Source organism: Myotis myotis, unplaced genomic scaffold (assembly GCF_014108235.1).
Source record: "Myotis myotis isolate mMyoMyo1 unplaced genomic scaffold, mMyoMyo1.p scaffold_m19_p_14, whole genome shotgun sequence".
NCBI classification, from domain to species: Eukaryota; Metazoa; Chordata; class Mammalia; order Chiroptera; family Vespertilionidae; genus Myotis; species Myotis myotis.
In genome coordinates, this window is record NW_023416318.1 from 7,749,585 (window position 1) to 7,769,448 (window position 19,864).

Sequence of the window (19,864 nt, forward strand, 5' to 3'; positions counted from 1 at the left end):
CCATGCAGTGTTATCTCTCACATATTTTTTATACATTCTGGGGTCTGTTTAAAATATATTCAACTCCATCCTTCTCTCCTTTGCCAGTGCCATATTTTAATTACTGTATGGCAGAATAACTTATTATTTGGTAAGGCACATATCACTTTCTGTGTTTAAGATGTACAGTATAACTTTTTTCTTTCTTTTAAAAAAACCTTTATTGTTGAAAATATTATGTATGTCCCCTCTTCCCCCCATTGACCTCTGCTAGCCTGTCCCCGCACCCCACCCTAGGCCTTCACCACCCTATTGTCCATGCCCATGGGTTATAACTTTTATGAGCACAATCTCTGGGATCCGCCATCTTGGTTCATTTTATATGAGCCATGACATTTAAAATAATAGTCAAATATTTCTGGTCTCAATTGCTTTATCTGTAAAATGGCAATAATAGTATTGCCCTCCATATAGTTTTGTTCTGAGGATTAAGTGAGATAATGCATGTAAAATAAAACAGTGCTGGCCTTTAGATAATGCTATTGTGTCATTATTACTTTTGCTATTTCAAGGAAGACCTGTATATAGGTTCAGAGTTTGATAAGTCTTTCCCTTTACCTATACTAATAACAACCTTTATTGTTTGAAAAGGTTTTTGTTAACTTTTGTTTTTGTAATGCTCATTATAAAGGTAGAAAAGTATATTTTAGATTTCAATGTATACTTTATATCTACCCTATCTACAAAATAAGCATTTTAAAATGTTTTAAATTCACATTACTACTCATTTTAATACTTAATATCATTCTTATATAATCTATGTCAAGATTATTTTGACATTTTTATTCAATGCTATTACAATATTTACCGCTGTATTATAAAGCATAAATTTTGTTCATTTCATAGTTTGGCAATGAATTTTGTATATATTTTATATAAACTTTGTATGACAATTCACAGGCTCTAAAACAAGAATATAGTCAGTACCATATTGTGATCTAGCTCTCTTTAATTTAAAGAAAGTCAGTAAAACATTATATTTATACAATAATTGACCTCAGTTTCAAGAATTTAAATCTGTAAAACAGCTTGATAATACTTTTCCTATACCTATATAATAGCTATACTTATATAATACTCTTGATTATTTATAATTGTTTAATAATCCCTACATAGTTTCTCCTCTGATCCCACTGGGGGAAATTAAAAGGAAACTAGTATATTATGAATACCCAGTAAATATATTGTTATTTATTTTATTGTTATATACAGGGGAAAATATTTAAAAAGGGGCAGAGATAATATTAAATTGTCCATAGAAGCAAAAAAAAATCTAAAATAAATATTCTGGTCTATGTTTTCTATCAAACATGAGTCAATTAATTTTATAATTGCACTTTTTATGTTCTTTTTAATCACTGTGATAACTTTACAAGAGCAATGTTAATGTTTTACATTTATCTAGTGAGCTAAATGCCCCTATTAGAAGTATTATTTTTTCCAATTCAGTGAGTTTTCATTTTTTTAATATGAAAAGGTTATGCCCCAATTTCCTCAAAGTAGCTTGGTTATTTTTTAATATATTTCTTTTTAAATATCGGGTGTAATAGCTTTAAAACCATAACTTAAAAAGTCAGTGGGGTTGAGATAATACAATTACCTTGTTTTCTTGCATGAGTCAACAAATAGAGTTCATTAGAAGGTTGGATCTCTGTGTAATAAGAAGCTGCTGTGAAAGGCGAACCATATTTAATATTTCTCATGCTTGCCTGCCCAGAAGGGCATATTTAATAAGCTCAAATTTTCATATTTAAAAATATCATGATATTTCTAATTTTAATAACTATCTTAAATATCTTGCTTGATCAAAATTTATAAAAATGATCATATTTAGCCAACTGAAAATGTACTAGGCCAGTATTATAAAAAGTTCACCTTAATTAAAAGTGATACTTTGCGGAAAATTATTATACCCTGAGTTCTTCTAATCAGATCACTGTCAGAACACATAATTATAATTTTCATTTTGTTCCTATAAAACAAACATATGAGTCATTACTAGATCAATCATTTATTTTTAAAATATAAGATGCTATATTTTGTGTGGATTCTCAGCTGAAAAAAAACACCCTTTGTTTTAGTTGTACAAGAACTGTTTGCAAGTTATATGAAATATACGTCCTTAAACTTTGTTTGTTTAGGTGCATGCTAATTCTGGAGGTAATGATTTCTACAACAATTTAATCTCTCTTCCTTTTGTCTTAAACTTACTCTTAACACCAAGGTGTGACTCCTAATATTGTTTTTATTTTTGGCATTATATAATTACATAAAATCAATTATATTAAGTATATAATATCCTGAGATATTATATGTAGAAATAAACTAATGATATTGATATAACTATCTAACAAACTTAGCATGATTGTCAAAGATAGATTACTTTTCTATTTTCAGGACTCTACTCATAATTATACCAGCATCATTGACATCACCTTGAGGTCAGGGCATATATCATGGTCTCCATTGTAATTCTACCACTTTGCAACATATTTGACTTTATGAGATGATGTATATAGCTGCTGAAATATTTTAATTCCTACCCTGGGCATTCTTTCTGATAGTAGTCCATAAAAATACATAGAATCTTTTCATCATGCTGAGGGACAATTCAATAATTTTAGTATTGCTTTTGATATCTTTTCTTCAACATTCTATCCTGTTTGAAATTATCAATGCCTCTCCTAATCACATATATACCCACATAAATAGAGATTCAAAACTACCTAGGAAGATATATTAATGCGGTGAAAACAATGAAATAAAAAATTAATGAGGGCATGAATCAAACAACTTTCTGATATTTTTATTGGTCATTGATTTCCCCCAACTTGCCCATGATTAATAGCGTTGCAATTAAACAAGTTTTGTGTTTATTGTTTTATTTTATCCCCATAATCCTATTATATAAAAGTAGATATTGCGATTTTTATATTAGAAATGACAGACTATGCATAGACAGGTAGACCTGTCTAAGAATATTCACTCAAGCAATTTGGTTAAGAACTGGTTAAATATGCCAAGGTTCCAGTGCAGATGCAAGAAAAAAGGGTCCTCGTGCTTTCTGTCTGCCTGAATGTGGCAGCCAAGATTGAATGGGGGAATACAGTGGAAAAAAAAAAAAAAGAACTGGTTGAATATTAAAACTTGAAAACATGCCTTATGATGCAATTTATTTCCACGAATTGTAGATATATTTTCAGTTCTTCTAATTACTTGCATTCAAGTCTTCAACATCAATTATAAGCTCAAAGGAACCTCAAAATTAGAATCAGGACAGCTGATAAAGAAAATGGTCATTTTAAGTGTAAATCAGTATTTCTTAAATAGGAGCTATTTTGCAACTATCCCCCCACCCCCACCCCCACCCCACTCCCCAGGGTACCTTTGACAATGTCTGGAAGCATTTTTGGTTGTCACAACTTGGAGTGGAAACTGTGACAACCAAAGATACCTATTGGCATCTAGTGGGTAGAGGTCAGGAATGCTGCTAAACATTTTACAATGCACAAAAGGGCCCATCACAACAAAAATTATTTGGCTCAAAATTTCAATAGTGCCAAGACTGAGAATCCCTAAAACCAGAGGACCGCGTCTATTGAGATAGGAGGAAGACAAAAAAACAAAGTGCAATTTAGGTTCAGTTTATATATTCACTCACCACCATCCTTATCATCCCTATGCTCATGAATATATGCTATGATTTTAGAAGTAGATTTGCTTTGAGTATAGTTGAGTTTAATTCCTGATTTCACCATGTATTGGTTATAACCTTGGGCAAATCACGTAAACTTTACCTTTAAAATGGAATATTATAGTAATGATTTATAGTTGTGGAGTTGTTTTGAAGGTAAATGGAGTCAAAGGATTGAACACCTAACTTGGAGAATTAAGTACTCAATCAATGGCACCTATTATGTTAATATTGTACACCCATGTTTATGAAGATATATCAACTGTGGTGTGAAAAATATTTAACTTTTTTCATAGCTCTAATTAATTTTTGCCATTGGCTCTTTTAGCCTGATATAAATTACAATTAGTCAATTGTTGGTAAACTAAATTACTTCATTAGTTTCTTAACACATTAAGAGTCATTGTGTTCTCTTTGCATTGCTGAAGTTGCATGTATATTTCTGATACTCATCAAAGCTAATGTAAAGTGGTTGGATTCTTAGTCACTATTGACCTATTTTGATATCTTTTGAAACTTTATTTCCCTCATTCCCTTTAGCAACAGCTATACTCCTCTGGCATTTGGAAGACATTTTTTTTTCCAATTTGGGCCCAGTTAGTGTCCAAACACCTCACTCTGCCTTCTTTATGTCTAGTCCTTATGTCACTCTCTGTAGCTCTCTGTCTGCCATAGGGAACATTTGGATGTTACCCTATACCACGTTGGCTCTGTGGCATGCTCAGTAGGATAATCTCACATCTAAACACTAGACAATTTTGTATAACTTTATTGCTGTGGCAATACAGGTACAGGGAACTCTAGAACTAGACTCTCATGCAGCCCATGAAAGGAGTCTAAGTAATTCTCTGCTCTAGAATCCCAAAACGTATCTACGGATTTTATTGATCTTCTTCCATGAAGCTCAAAGGTGCAATTGCAACATAGAAAGCCACTTCTCAGGGAGCATTTCCAAAGTCTACTTGATTCTTTTGTTCTTTTTTCTGACATCCCTTGTGTCTCAGCTCAAATCTGGGCACAAATATTTATATACCCTTTCTGTAGCAGAAAATAATAATTTATCTGATATGACATATAGGGCTACTTTCGTGTAGAAATTTATTTAGAGTTCCAAAATATCATGTCTCTGTTATTTCCTCGGGTTTGGCTCCAGTTCCAGGGTACATCTGAAGGTTGTCATCTGCTACAGGTTTCTCTTAAAAATGACTTTTGTTAGAAACCATATTTTGATGTCACCAAAACCTGCAAAAGATAACATGATTTTCTTCTCCAAAAACCTCCACCAAACATCTCACAACTTGTTTACTGAGAGTGGGTTGTTTGCTCTTTCCTGAACGGAACCTGGGCAGGGTACAGGATTTGCTGACTGCCATAGCCTAATCTTGCCTCTTTGGAGCTACATGGAGCATCACTGGGGCCAAGAGCAGAGAAGTGACAGTTCTACCATGAAAAATGTGAATATGTTACCAAAGAAGGGAAATGGAATGCTCATCAGGCAAAAAACATGAACCCAAAGGGGAGAATATTGAAAAATATCCATTAGGCATATTAAAACCACAGGTTTGGAAGCAGATTACCTTAGATAGTGTATAGGAGGGAAAAGACAAAATCTTGTGATCTTTTAAGAAAACTTCAGTGTTGAAGGAGTCCATAGTGAGTGAAGGTGTGGCAAAGACTTTTTGAATGAAAGAGAATATTGTAATTCTTAGATCATTTTCCTGGATCATAAATGATTTCTCATAATCTATTATTACATATCTAGAAGTGTTCGTTAATGCTTTACTTCACACTTGCCCACTTAGGGGCTCAGTTGCCATTTGTCATACCTCACACAGCTTCATGGTTCTCTGTACTTCACTCCCACTGACTCAGCATTATTTTGCCTAGAAGAGCTTGAATAATTTACTGTGCACTCCTACTTTGAGGTTATTTATAAAAATCTTTAAATAAAATTACTGTCAAACCTGGGGAATGACATTGTTAAACTTACCCACCCAGTAGAGAATTAATGTAGTTCTGTTCTTATTCTTCTAATTATGGATATTCATTATCCATGAATATATATATATATATACATATACATATATATATATATACACATATATATATCTCCCATGTTCAAAGGCTGTTAAATTGCATTGTTTACCCATATCTTCAGAAAAAAAATCACTTCTACTGTTGTGGTAAAGAACCTGCTTCCCTTTTTATAATGGTCTGGCCCTCTAGCAACTTCAGCGTGAAATTATAGCTAATTTGCCTACAAATGTCAGGTGGTCATAATAATCTGGCCACTCAGTGTGTGTGTGTGTGTGTGTGTGTGTGTGTGTGTGTGTGTGTGTGTGTGTATTCAGATCTGAATAATAAGTGGGTATTAATAAAAATGGAATTCAAACCAAAGGAGGAGGTGAAGGCCTTGAGATTTTAGGGAAACAAGTTAATGTGAAGGGCTACAATGAAAGGTTGGTAAAGATAATTCAATGATTTTAGGAGAAAAAGAATGCCTATAAGTGTTTTACTTGAATACCATTATCCGCTTAACATGATACATTTGCTGTTCTCACTGAATGTAGACAGGGGACTGTAGGGGAGCCACAGGGATGCACATGGGTAAGTGATTTAGATCTCTATTAAGGTCTCTATAGTAGCTTGGACTAAGAAAATGATATTAGCTATAGAGATGTTCAGAATTAAGTGAAAATTTATAGGTATATTTAAAACATTTAACAGGTATACCTGAGAGGATTTTTAAATTGAATTTATCGGGGTGACACTGGTTAATAAAATTACATAGGTTTCAGGTGTATATTTCTATAATATATCATCTGTATATTGTATTGTGTATTCACTACCCAAAGTAAATGCATAGGGATTCCATTACATGTGAAGACAAGGTTTGAAAGGAGATATATATATATATATGTAATTTAGAGATCACAATGCTTTCGAGACAACTAAGAGATGCTACCAAGGAGGCTGTGTACATAGATTTATGGGGTTGAAGAGTGAGATCTAGCCTGAAGATACAAGTTCGTTATGTCTCTGCTTATAGGTATTATTGACCTGTATATGATTACTCTGTGTACCTGGGAAAATAGTATAAAAATGAAAAGAAGAAAGACTTCAGACTGTACCTTGGAGAATTTCAATAACTAGAGAAAGAGAGGCTCCAAAGAAGACACTGAATGAGTGACCTGACATAAGAGAAGGAGCACAAAAGAGAAATGACCTAGAAGCCATGGGAAAGTATATCACTAAAGGGAATGCTGCTTACGGTCCAAGTAATATGATGGTTGGAAAATAGGCAATAGATTCAGAAAAATGGATTTGATTGGTTGACCGTCGTGAAAAATTTTAGAGTGATAGAATGAACTAATGACTAAGCAGAGAATTAGATAAAAGGACAGAAAATGGAGAGAAGAATATAGGGAGGTCTTACAAGGAGTTTGTGTATGAAACTGGAGGATCTCTAACGTTATTCCTACTTTACAGACACTGTGTCACTTTGACCAAACAAAAACTTAATAAGATAAAATGAATATATTTGAAGATTAAAAAATGCTAAATTTCACCACATTTATTTAGTTTTATTTAGCACAGGGTGTTTTTTTTTTAATTCACATAGGTTTTTAATAGATACCATGCTTAATCATCCTCAAGAATCTGCCACTGTGATTCACAGATGTTTCATATTCCATTTAAAACATCAAGCATCTAAAATTAAAAACATCATGTATTATTTTACTTCCTGAAGCACTGAGATATTTTAATAAGTACAACTAACACTAACAATGGACTCAACACTGGCCTCTGTCATGTGCAGACAGCTCTGGGTCTATAGCTAAGTATAGTATGACTTTCACAGGAGTATGCATGTGGTTAGGGCTGGAATATCTTCAAGTTTACAGCACAGGTGTAAAACATTTGTTTGTTCTGATGCATTTTTAGTTGAAAAAAATCTCAAGAAATTCATATCAACAGGGGTGGCAATTTACACAACCATCTTTAAGTTGATTGATGGGTTCTGGAAATCTTCCTTTGCTAAAATATTTTACCCATCAGACAGTTGCCAATAGTGACATCACACATTGTGAAATATGCATTCCATTAGGATAAGAAACTTGGTTAAAATTAAAATATTACCTCATGCCTATTATTGATAATTCATTACTGATGAGTTTATTTGATCCTAACCATATTGACAGTGAACTGATAACAGCTCATTATATAATGAGAAATATTATGCAAAACTTTTGAAGGCCGAGGTGTAGAAGAACCCAGAGCTAAAGCAATATCCATGGAGAATGATTAGAAAAATATTACATCAAATATATTTTTCTCACATTTAACTTTCCAATGATCACTTATTTTATCAACAACAATAACAATAAATTAAAATATATGGAATGTTTACTATTTGCCCAGCACTTTGCTAAGTTTGTGTAATCACTAATGGCTGATTTAAGCATCACATTAAAATAGTATATTTAACTTCAGATTCTGAGTTCTCAACCATCTCAATCACTATAACATCTTCCTACCCAAAATTGTTGATATAAGTTGTTTAATAAATACACATATATCTGCATAGTAATAACAAAACACATGAAAAGATAATTTAGAAAAGACCAAATCAAATTAAGAGATAAAAAACAAATTTAATCTCATTAATAACCAAATAAATGTAACTTAAAAGAAAACTAGCATCTTATATATAATTATTAAGTGAAATGTGAATGATTCTCACTTAGCACTTTGGTATTCTTGTGGAGGTCATGTACCATGATCAGGCTCACTCTGCATCCGTTCCTAACTATCTTATCTCTTTTATGGAAGCTGGAAAACGAAACACCCTATTTTTCTACACCACTTTTAGTTAGGTATATATTTGTAATAAGCTTCTCATCAATGAGAATTCAAAAGATGCCTGCTGGAATTAGTTGCTTAACTACTTTTAAGATCAAACCTTGAAAAAATGCTTTTGCCGCTTTCATTATCTACCAGTCTGGATTTTAGATCGAGTGCTAGAGCAAATGAATTGTAACCACGAGGCAGCACTAAAGATGGCAGAACAGAAGAATAGGAAGAATTTGCGTTATTGAAGACATCATGGTGCCATTTTATTATGTAAGACAAACAAAACCATTCTTGTTTAAATAATTGTTAGAGGATATTCAATTCTTTGCAGCCAAAAGCTCTCATAATCTCTGCAGAGAGTGATCTGTCTTTATGTCTCAATAATCTTTAGAATAATGAGACCTTATACTCAGTTATTTAAATTCTGGGAATTCTTCCAAAGAGATGGATTTATACCAGACCTGTATGCCCTATAATGAATGAGTTAGGATAAGGAATTATATCATATGCAAAAGTGTTTATTTCAGCATTATTTATAATACCAAAAAGTAGAAAAAAATGCTAAACAGGGATTGAAAAGTAAAAAAGTGATGTCTATTTAAAAGACCATTATTTAACCATTAAAATGATTCTTGAAAATGAGTAATGTTAAAATAAAACTTATTTTAATAAAAATAGAAAGTTAAAATTAATATTTAAATTATATATAGCATGATTAAAATGCTTTATTGAAGCAAATATTATATTAAGATTTCTTTTAAGGTGATATACAGTATGAAAGATTTTGTTGCTATTTTATCATCTGCTTTTTCCTTAATATAATATAGTAATAAATAAATACAATAAATAAATACAACTTTGAAACTTTTAAAACTTCCATGCAAAATTAAAAACACACACACAGAAATAGACTAAATTGCTGTATCATAAATTTATAGCTTCAAATTATTTCACCTATATTCCTACACATATTCTCTTTCCATTCTAGATTATTTTAAGGCAACTACCAACATTTTTTGTAGCAATTTCAATCCATATCTCAAATAGATAAGAGTGGTTTAAAAGATATTACGGCCATATCATTATTGCACCTGTAAGGATTTACATAATCCCTAATATCATAATCAAGTATTTATTTTCTTTCAAATTTCTCTGAATACCTTTATAATTTGCTTACTGCTATATGTGTTAATTAAAATCCAAACATATTCCAGCTATTACACTTGATTGATGTGTCTCCTTTGTCTCATTGATTTTTTTGCAGTTTACTTATTAGAGAAACTGAGATACTCTCTAGTGGGATTTCTCAAAGCATGGATTTAGCAAATTGCATCTAGCTGGTGGCATTTATTATGTTTCTTCATCAGAAATGGATTTAATCTGACAATTATACTATGTGGATGGTTGTGCACTTTTATGTTTATTAACAACCATTAATGATCAATGCAAATATCCACTTTTTTTACTTTTAATTTCTTTATTGATTAAGGTGTTACATATGTGTCCTTATCCCCCCATTACCCTCCCCACTCATGCCCTCACTCTCCTGTTGTCTGTGTCCATTGGTTAGGCTTATATGCATGCATACAAGTCCTTTGGTTGATCTCTTCCCCTTACCCCCACCCTCTCCTACCTTCCCTCTGAGGTTTGATGTTCTGATCAATGATTCTCTGTTTCTGGATCTGTTTTTGTTCATCAGTTTATGTTGTTCATTATATTCCATAAATGAGATCATGAGATATTTATCTTTCTCTGACTGGTTTATTTCACTTAGCATAAAATATCCACTTTTTAAAATTGATTTCAGAGACAGGGAAGGAGAGGGAGAAAGGGATAGGAACATCAATGATGAGAGAGAATCATTGATCAGCTACCTCCTGCAAACCCATTACTGAGGATCCAGCCCACAACCCTGGGAATGTGCCCTGACTGGGAATTGAATAATGGCTTCTTGGTTCATGGGTCGACACTCAGCCATTGAGCCACACCGGCCAGGCAAATATCCACATTTTGTTCGAGATTGCAAAAAGGTGGGATTATACTTCAAACATTCCTACTTTGTTCATTAACTGGGATATTTCTAAAATTTTTTATATCTTCAACTATTTGGTTATCCAAATATTTCTCAACTGAGGTAATATTGATACTTTTAGACTGGATAATTCATTGTTCTGAAAGGTTGTTCTGTGCACTGTGGGATGTTTAGTACCATCTTGGCCACTTCTTTCTTGATGGCTCTAGCATCCTTTCTCCAGTAATGAGGACTAAAAATGTCCCCAGACCTTGCCAAATTACCCATGGGAACAAAATCACTTCCAGTTGAGAAACACAGGGTTCTCCTATGGTTCATTCATGAAAAACAAAATATATACTTAATTCCATTTTTAAAAAAATCAGTTTAGTTAGTTCTCAAGCTTTCCATAGAAGAGAGAGATGAACATTTTCCTAATACGTTATGAAGTTCTGATTTAAAATATATTTATGTCTTTCAAGTCAATGTACTTATTATTCTGATTTGTGGTACTTTTTTGGGATTGTCTGATCATCTTCAAGTTGTTTCCTAAATCCATTTGATGCATTTATTGGCCTTGCTTTCTACTATAACAAGTTTATCTAATTTTGTAGATTTCCTGACCAGACCTGGAGTCCTCCCCCGTTTTTTTTTTTTTTTGAGAAAATATGCTTTACAGAGTGCAGTGGATGTTTGAGGTGCTCATTACATGTTAGACCTTTCGGGGACAAAAATAGAACATTTATACATATACTTACACATGTATTTATATTTGTCTCTGTGTGTGTATGTGTATGCATATTTGGATTCATACTTCCGTTCAAATGCAGGACTATACGATTTTTAGTTAATCTTTTATCGTTACACCCGCATCTCTTTTCTACAAATCCTAGTTACTAATGAAATCAACATTGTCACTCATTTACTTTATACCTGTAATAGGCAAACCTTAATGATATCTTTAAATCTCCACCTCCTGGTAGTCACGCCCTAGAATCATCCTATTGTCTTGAGTGTAGTGACTCACCTCTAATGAGTAAAATTCAGCAAAGATGATGGGATGTCACTTTCCAAATTAGGTTGCAAAGAGCATGACTTTTGTCTTGCTGGCTTTCTTTAGTTCTCTGGCTGGTTTGTTCTGAGGAAATTCATCTGTTCTGTAGTGAGCTGCTCTGTGGTGAGACCCAGGTGGCAAGACACTGAGAAAGACTTCTCACCACCAGCCATAGAAGAATGGAGGCCCTTAGTCCAACAAGCCAGGAGAGATTGGATCCTGTCAACAACCCTGTGCGTGAGCTAAGAAACAGATCCTTTCACAGATGATCCTTGAACTGATCCCCGTGGCTGTAGCCACAGCTGACATCTTGATTGCAGCCTTTTGAGAGACATGCAATACAGGCATCCCATTAAGTTGCCCCTCACTCTTGCTATGAACAATTTAAATATTTAAAATATACTTTTAAAAGTTTAAAAAGTTTGATCATTTATTTTGTTCATGATAGATAAATTACTGGAGATGGACAGAAAAAGTGACTGTGTTTTACACTTACTTAACATAATCCCAATTGTGTGATTATACCACCAACTCAATATCAATACCAAATTAGGCTCATTATTATATTTTGATTTTTATTATTATAAATTTAATTTTGTTTTATAATTATGAAACGACATAGTTCTAAGGTAAAATTCACAACCAAGGAATATTCAGAAAATTTTATTTTTCAGTTTTATTCCCTCCATCCTACTAGTATTGTTTATCTAACCACCTCATGGTTAATACTATCTTTTTCCAAAAAGTATCAAATAATTACATATATTTACTTTCTCTGTTACTGATATCAGGTAATGGAAGCATATTACAGGGTGGGGCAAAGGTCGATTTACAGACGTGAACATGCAAAACAGAGTTTATTCTTGTATTATTATTTATTAATGATTGTATTATTATCCACACAGCTATAATCCTACTTTTACCCCATCCTGTATATACACTGTCCTTCCCTTGGCTTTTACTCATTTGTCAATATATCCCAGTTTAGGACTTTTTAATCTTCACATGATTGACATTTGGGGCTGAATACTTCTTTGTTATGAGGGGCTATCCTGTCCTGCAGGATGCTGAGCAGTCCCCCTCCCCTCTCCCCAGTAGATGCCAGTAGCACCTTCCCACTGTGTTGTGACAACAAACCATGTTTTCAAATATTGCCAAAGGTCCCTGGAGAATAATATCAAGCCCTTTTGAGAACCACCATCTTAGAAGTCCAATATACTACATTTTTTTAGCAGCTGCACAATACTCATTTATGTGCATATTCAATCTATATGCAGTCCTTATTTTTATTTTCACTGGCCCCTTATTTATAAAGTTTGGTCTTTTCATATCTGTTGCCCATTTACTATTTTTTATTTTTTATTTTTTTATTTTATTCTCATTTTCATTTAGGAGATTTTTTAAAAATTTGTTCTTTTTTTAAAATATATATTTTTATTTATTTAAGAGAGTAAGGGAGAGGGAAAGAAACATCAATGATGAGAGTGAATCATCGATTGGCTGCCTAATGTTGCCCCCTACTGGAGATCAAGCCCACAAACCAGGCACATGCCCTTTCCCAGAATCGAACCCGGGACCCTTCAGTCAACAGGCTGATGCTCTATCCACTGAGCCAAAGCAGCTAGGGCATTTAGGAGATCTTTACATATTTGTTCTAATAGCCATTTGTAGAGTAAGTAGAAAATAATTTCACAGTTATCCATGGTTTTTTTTACTTGTTTACAATATAAATATTTTTAAATTCTTTTTTAAACTTTTGTTCAACAATTTTTATTGCATTTGGATTTTGAGTAATGGTTAGAAATTCGCTGAAGGTCCCAAAATAGAGAGGAATTCGGCCAAGCTTTTCCTAGCAATTGTGTAGTTTCTGAATCATTTTGTATTTATTCTGATGTATATAGTAACAGGAATAATTTCAGTATTGTATTTTTCAATGTGGCTATTCTGTTATCCCAACAATGCTAATTTTAAAAGTTCATCTTTTCTTCACTGGTTTGAGATGATACCTTTATATTATAGTTCCAAATGTATCAAGTATATATGAATTTTTAAATTTTGTTTGAAAAACACATTTAGTGAAGTGTAATTTACATGCCTTGAAATGTACTTGTTTTAAGAGTAAAATTAAATGACGTTGTAAATGTCTGAGTTGTTCAACAATCCCTAAAATAGGGATTGCTCCAAAAATTTCTCTTACTCCCATTTGCCATCACACTTTTTTCCATCTCCAGCCCAAGGAAACCACTGTTCAACTTTTTGTCTTTATAGATTTGCCAATTATGGAAATTTTATATGAATGGACTCACAGAATATATGGTATTTTGTGGCTGATTTTCTTTCATTAGCATAATATTTTCCAGCTGCATTAATTTTGTAGGATGAGCAATACTTCATTCCTTTTTACTGTTAAATAATAGCCATTATATGGACATAATATATATGTATATATTTTTAAATATGTATATATATTTTAAATGTATTTCTTTATTAATTTCAGAGATGAAGGGAGGAGGAGGAGAGAGAGAGAAACATCAATGATGAGAGAGAATCATTGATTGGCTGCCTCCTGCACACCACTCCTGGGGAACGAGCCCGCAACCCAGACACGTGCCCTTGTCTGGAATCGAACCTAGGACCCTTCAGTCCACAAGCTGACGCTCTAGCCACTGAGCCAAGCCAGCCATGGCTAAATATATTTTACTGATTTCAGAGAGGAAGGGAGAGGGAGAGGGAGATAGAAACATCAATGTTGAGAGAGAATCATGGATCAGCTGCCTCCTGCATGCCCCCCCTACTGGGGTTCAAGCCCACAATCCAGGCATGTGCCCTTGGCCAGAATCGAACCCAGAACTCTTCAGTTCATAGGCCAATGCTCTATCCACTGAGCTAAACCAGCTTGGGCTGAACATACTATATTTTTATCCACTTATTAGTTTATGAACATTTGGATTGTTTCTACTTTTTGGCTACTTTGAATAATGCTGCTATGAACAGTCACATGTATTGCAGTGGATATAATACATATTTATTTCTCTTGGAAATATATCTAAGAGTGGAATTGATGAATCATATGGTAAATTTAATATTTAACTTAAAAAAAACCCCAACAACTTCCAAACTCTTTTCATGGAACATTTATTCTTTAATTTTGGTCTGTCCATGAGCCTAAGCCACACTAATTTAATTAAAGAAAATATATATTTTAATGTATGAAAAGCTAGACCCCACTCAATAGGTGTTTCCTATCTATTCTTGCTTTTTGTGATTTCACTTTTGAAAGATGATAATTTAATTAAGATTACATTAAATCTCTGAGGTGGGGGAGGGCATTGATTTTTATGATATTAATTTTTAATGTACAAGAATGAGCAACCTCTTTCCATTTGTACCAAGTCTAGTTTCGTGCCTCTCAGAAGCATAGGTATTAGGCTTTTCTTTTTGAGCCTACTTGAGTCTCTTCTGTTTTGTCACATAATCTCTCTCGTTACATCTTGTAGTTTTCTCTTCCATTGCATCTTGTAACAAGTTGTTGTTGTTATTATAAAGGCTATTGATTTTTGTGTCGATTTTATAATTTTCTACTTAGTTCAATTGTCTTGTTGTTTACAGTTCATTTCCCATTAACTTTTGGGGTTTTCTATATCTATAACAGTATCATCTAAGAACATTTTATATCTTTCTTTGCAATTTTTATGCTTCTAACTGCTTTCTCTTTCATAATTGGACTACAAGATAATGCAAATAAAACCTAAATAAGAGCAGAGCTATGGGATATCGTGTTTTACTTGTGGCATTATCCAGAACGCCCCTATAATTCCCCTTTGAGAAAGATGTCATTTCTGGCATGAGTTACCCATCAATTCTTATTTTAAGAAGAAAATTCACCTAGACCAGTTGGACCTACATTTTGGTTATTTTGGTTTTGTGCTCTGTAACAACTTTATTTCTCCTTTAGTGACTGGCCTTTTAGACTTCTGTCTTTATTGGGGACAATTTTGTTAAGTTGTATTTGTCTAGAAAATTATGCATTTCATCTGTTTCCAAATTATTTTTTTTTAATTTTATCTTCTTCAATAGTTATTTTACCCTTGTCATTTAACTTCTTTTCCATGATCTGAATCTTCTTCCCCCAAACTATGTTCAACTTTTTCTTTCCTTTATTAAACAGACAGTAGTTTGTCTCTTTTTCTTATTTCCGAAGAAACATTATTTGTTTTAATATATTTTATTTTGTTATTATAACATATTTACAAATAAAACCACTGAACATGCAAAATACTGAAAATTTATATTATTAGCAATCTTGTAACAGAAACCAGCAGAATCATTGGTTCAAGTCAAGTGAGCTTCAGACTTTGTATTAAAAGCATTTTTTAAGGAAATGGAGCTTATGACTAAAATTAATTGTCTCTCATTCTATTTAAATATAAATGTTAGAAGACATAGTCAAAGGTGAAAGTCTTAGAAGTCTGATGTGTCTGGTTCGTTATCATTAAATTTATATTGAAAGGATATGTTCTTTGAAAAGTGTTAAAAAATTGTCCGTGCCTGGGTAGTTTTGTAGGTTACAGTATCGTCCTGATACACCAAGGTTGTGGGTTTGATGCCCGGTCAGGGCACATACAAGAATCAACCAATGCATAAATTAGTGGAACAACAAATTGATGTTTCTCTCTCTCCCTTCCTCTATTTGTCTGAAAATCAATAAGAAATTAAGGAAATGTGTTATTGTTGTGCAGCAGTCATAAATTAAAAGTGAAATACCTATTCCATGTTCTGGAAATCTTTAAGTGTTGAGCATTATCTCAGGACAAGCCCTCACATTACTTCCACGTCTATGGTAAAAATTTCAGCTGATGGCTATAGGTATTGACAGTGAGTAAAAGCGAACTTGTTATGAGCAACTTTGTCCAAGAACATATCCTAAAAGCAGTCAGCTGTTTCTATCGCCAAGAAGAGGAAGTCCCAGAGTGGTGCAACTGTCTTTACAATTTTGATTTAACCCTTAACTGAAAGCAAGAAGTCTTTATTTTTATATTCGGGCACACAAATGTGGAAAGTAACAATTAAAAACAAAACTTTAAAGATTAAGCAAAATGTGAAGTCAACCTACTGCTGGTTAACCCTTTTGGAAACCAAGGAAAAATGGAATGAGAAATGCTAGAAATGCAAACTCAAGAAGAGGGAACTCCTAAGTGAGGGTGAGTGTGCATATGGAGCTGCTACACATCATTGACATCACCATGCTTCCTCCCTCAATGGCCCAATTAAATTGAAGGTGTCTTTGTTGATGCTTGACACTGGCTTAAATTTTTTTGGTTTGAGCTCTACTGTAAAAATCCCTGGGTGCTGTGATCCTTTAACTATGTTACTACCTTCCTTCTATGATACCAGGTTTTTTTGTTTGTTTGTTTGTTTTTTACCTCAGCCCTGTTGAGATTTTAGTCCACATAATTCTTTCTTGTGTGTCTTGTGCATTTTAACATGTTTAGCAACATCCCTCGCCTCTACCCACTAGATGTCAATAACACCATCCACTCAGTTGTGACAACCAACAATATCTCCAGACATTACCAAGTGTCCTCTTGGAAGAGGTGGGGCAACAGTACAAACTACAACATCAGATTTATTGACCAGATTCCTTCTATGACTGATTAAGCATTCCTTTCCTTTATACTCCTGAAGTATGTGGGAGGAAGAGGACTGGACAGGTGTGATTCATGTTTGCGTTTGCCTTTTGAAAATCCCTTTATCATCTCGCATGCTTTTTATACACTACAGTAGGCAAAAAGAAATTTTTCAGAGATGGAGGAACACCTAATAATTTGCTAACATGATGCCAAATTTCTGTGTGTGTCTGATATAAAACATAACACTTTTCTTAGTTTAATTTTTTATAAAATCATGAAAAGATTGAAATAAACAAACCATATCAATTGGCCAGATCCTCACACATCGTTTTTTTTTGTTTTTTTTTTAATAATCAAGAATACTGTGTGCAACAATGCTGTTATCTCTACCTTGAAGAATCAAGTTGAAGAACTCCACAAGCCCATATTTTTTGTGTTTTAAGGAATATACTGATGAACATTTAGATGGAGCCTAAACTAAAAACACTTCAACACAGGAGCAACTGGAAGTGGGCCCTGTGTTTCTCTTCTTAATGCTGAGGGGCTTCATGCTATAGGTCCACATGTGTCTTCTTCAGATATTACCCTATGCCATAAACTAATTGTGGGGCTAGTCACCTTATAAATTTAACTGTTTCCTCCATTTGGTATTTTCCTCCTTCTAAAACTTTCATAATTTGAGTAGAAAATACAGTGGTGTATTTTCCTTGTTTCTTAAGGTTTCATTCTTACTATTTATTTTAAATATTGTGCCCAATGCTTGATTTAGCTGAGACAGCCATAACACAATGCCATCGACTGGGTTGCTTAGAAAACAGAAATTTATATTCTCACAGTTTTGAAGGTGCCCGCAAGGTTGAGTTCCATCAGAATTCAAGTTCTGATGAGAACTCTCTTCCTGGCTTTCAGATGGCTGCTTCCCTGTTATGTTCTCATGTGCTGGAGAAAGAGGGAAATTTCACCATCTTCTTTTTCTTATAAGACCACTAATCCTTTTGGGTTAGGACCTCACCCTTGTGACTTCAGTTGACCTTAATTGCTTTCTATTTTCAATAAGCCATACCTCCAAATACTCTCACATTGAAAGTTAGAGCATAACATATATATGTGGCAGTGGGGATGACACAATTCAGTTCATAATAGTATTGTTAAATAATTATCTTTATTAGCATTCTAGACCCTTAATTTTATTCCAACATATCTATCCTGTTATAACTCTTTATTTTTTAAAGTTTATATATATATATATACATATATGTATGTGTAGTATATGTCTACATGTTTACATACATATACATTAGTGATTTTCATATACATTAGTGAGAGGAGCACACTGGTGTGCTGCAAGAAATTTTAAAACATGTAATGCCTGACTCTTTACTCAGGGGCACTAACCTCTTTTCCCTTAGATTGTCAAATAAAAAAATGAAAACACCAGCACAACACTAGCTATGGTCTGGTATGAATGCCCTGTCTTGAACCATAAATATATAAGTCATATAATAGTGTTACATCTTATTGGTTATACCACATAATAAGGTTGCATCTGATTGGTTAATTTTGGTATCAGACATCCTGATATACAAGTATAGTCACCTGTTATTTTAAAAAGTCACTTCTGAGAAAAAAGGGTAGGTAATTACTATTATTATACTATTTTTGTAAATCAATCAAAATTATACCTATTTTTGGTTACATTGCCAAAATTATATTTTTGGTGTGTTGCAGAATATTAGTAATTGGTTTATATGTGTCATGAGATAAAATGGGCTGTAATGCAAATACATATATGTAATATGTATGTATGTATGTATATATATACATATATATATATTCCAAATAATTCCTTTGCAATAGATTCTTAATTTCCTTTAATAATTTGAAATAAATAATACTTTTGGTCCTAAAATTCTCTCCATTAAATCTTACAGAAAACACCTATGCCAACTTGTCAGTTTGATCACTATTGTTCAAGTCACTGAGCCCCTTAAAGAAACGGTACATTTCCATTGTCTACTTAGACTACTCCATCCATACGAACTAACCCTCAGATGAGCAGGTGTTTTATAGGCTTCTGTGTGCAGGGACTAAGAATTTATCACTCACCAAGCAGTAAACAAAAATAGTCCTTTCCTTGTTGGCTGGCAGTGAATGGGTTTCAGAGCTGAGTCTCTTCCTGGGAAGCAAGGGGTGACTCCTGGCTCTCAGTCTTTGACAAGAGAAGGAGTAGGTCTCTTTCAGTTGCATGAGAGAAAAATAATTCTACTACTTGATTAGAGCCCTTAGATTAGAAGGTAGTCAGGAGAGTTAAGTCAGCAGCATTTTCCCATATGTTAGCATAGGATGTAGGCAGAAGCAATTCATCTTCTTATGTTAGAGGGATATCTAGGGCCTTTTGGTGCCTGCAGTGGTATGCTCCACTGATTTATACATACAAGTATGTCCCAGTACCAAGAATGTGCATGTGCGGAATCCCAGCAGGCCACACTCCACAGCCTCCTCCATCATTACTAACAGTGCCTTATTCTGATATTGGTTGACTCAGCCTAGCAATACATCGCAGAGTAGAGACAACATCCTCC

The 19,864-nt window shown here is 33.5% G+C and overlaps 1 protein-coding gene and 1 pseudogene across 1 annotated transcript in view; both read left to right on the top strand.

Annotated features, from left to right (window-relative positions):
• The window catches only part of LRRTM4 (leucine rich repeat transmembrane neuronal 4), a 697,721-nt gene that overhangs the window by 82,545 nt on the left and 595,312 nt on the right, over window positions 1-19,864 (top strand). The gene's annotated exons all lie outside the window — the stretch shown is intronic.
• LOC118669545 lies at window positions 3,070-3,150 on the top strand (annotated as a pseudogene).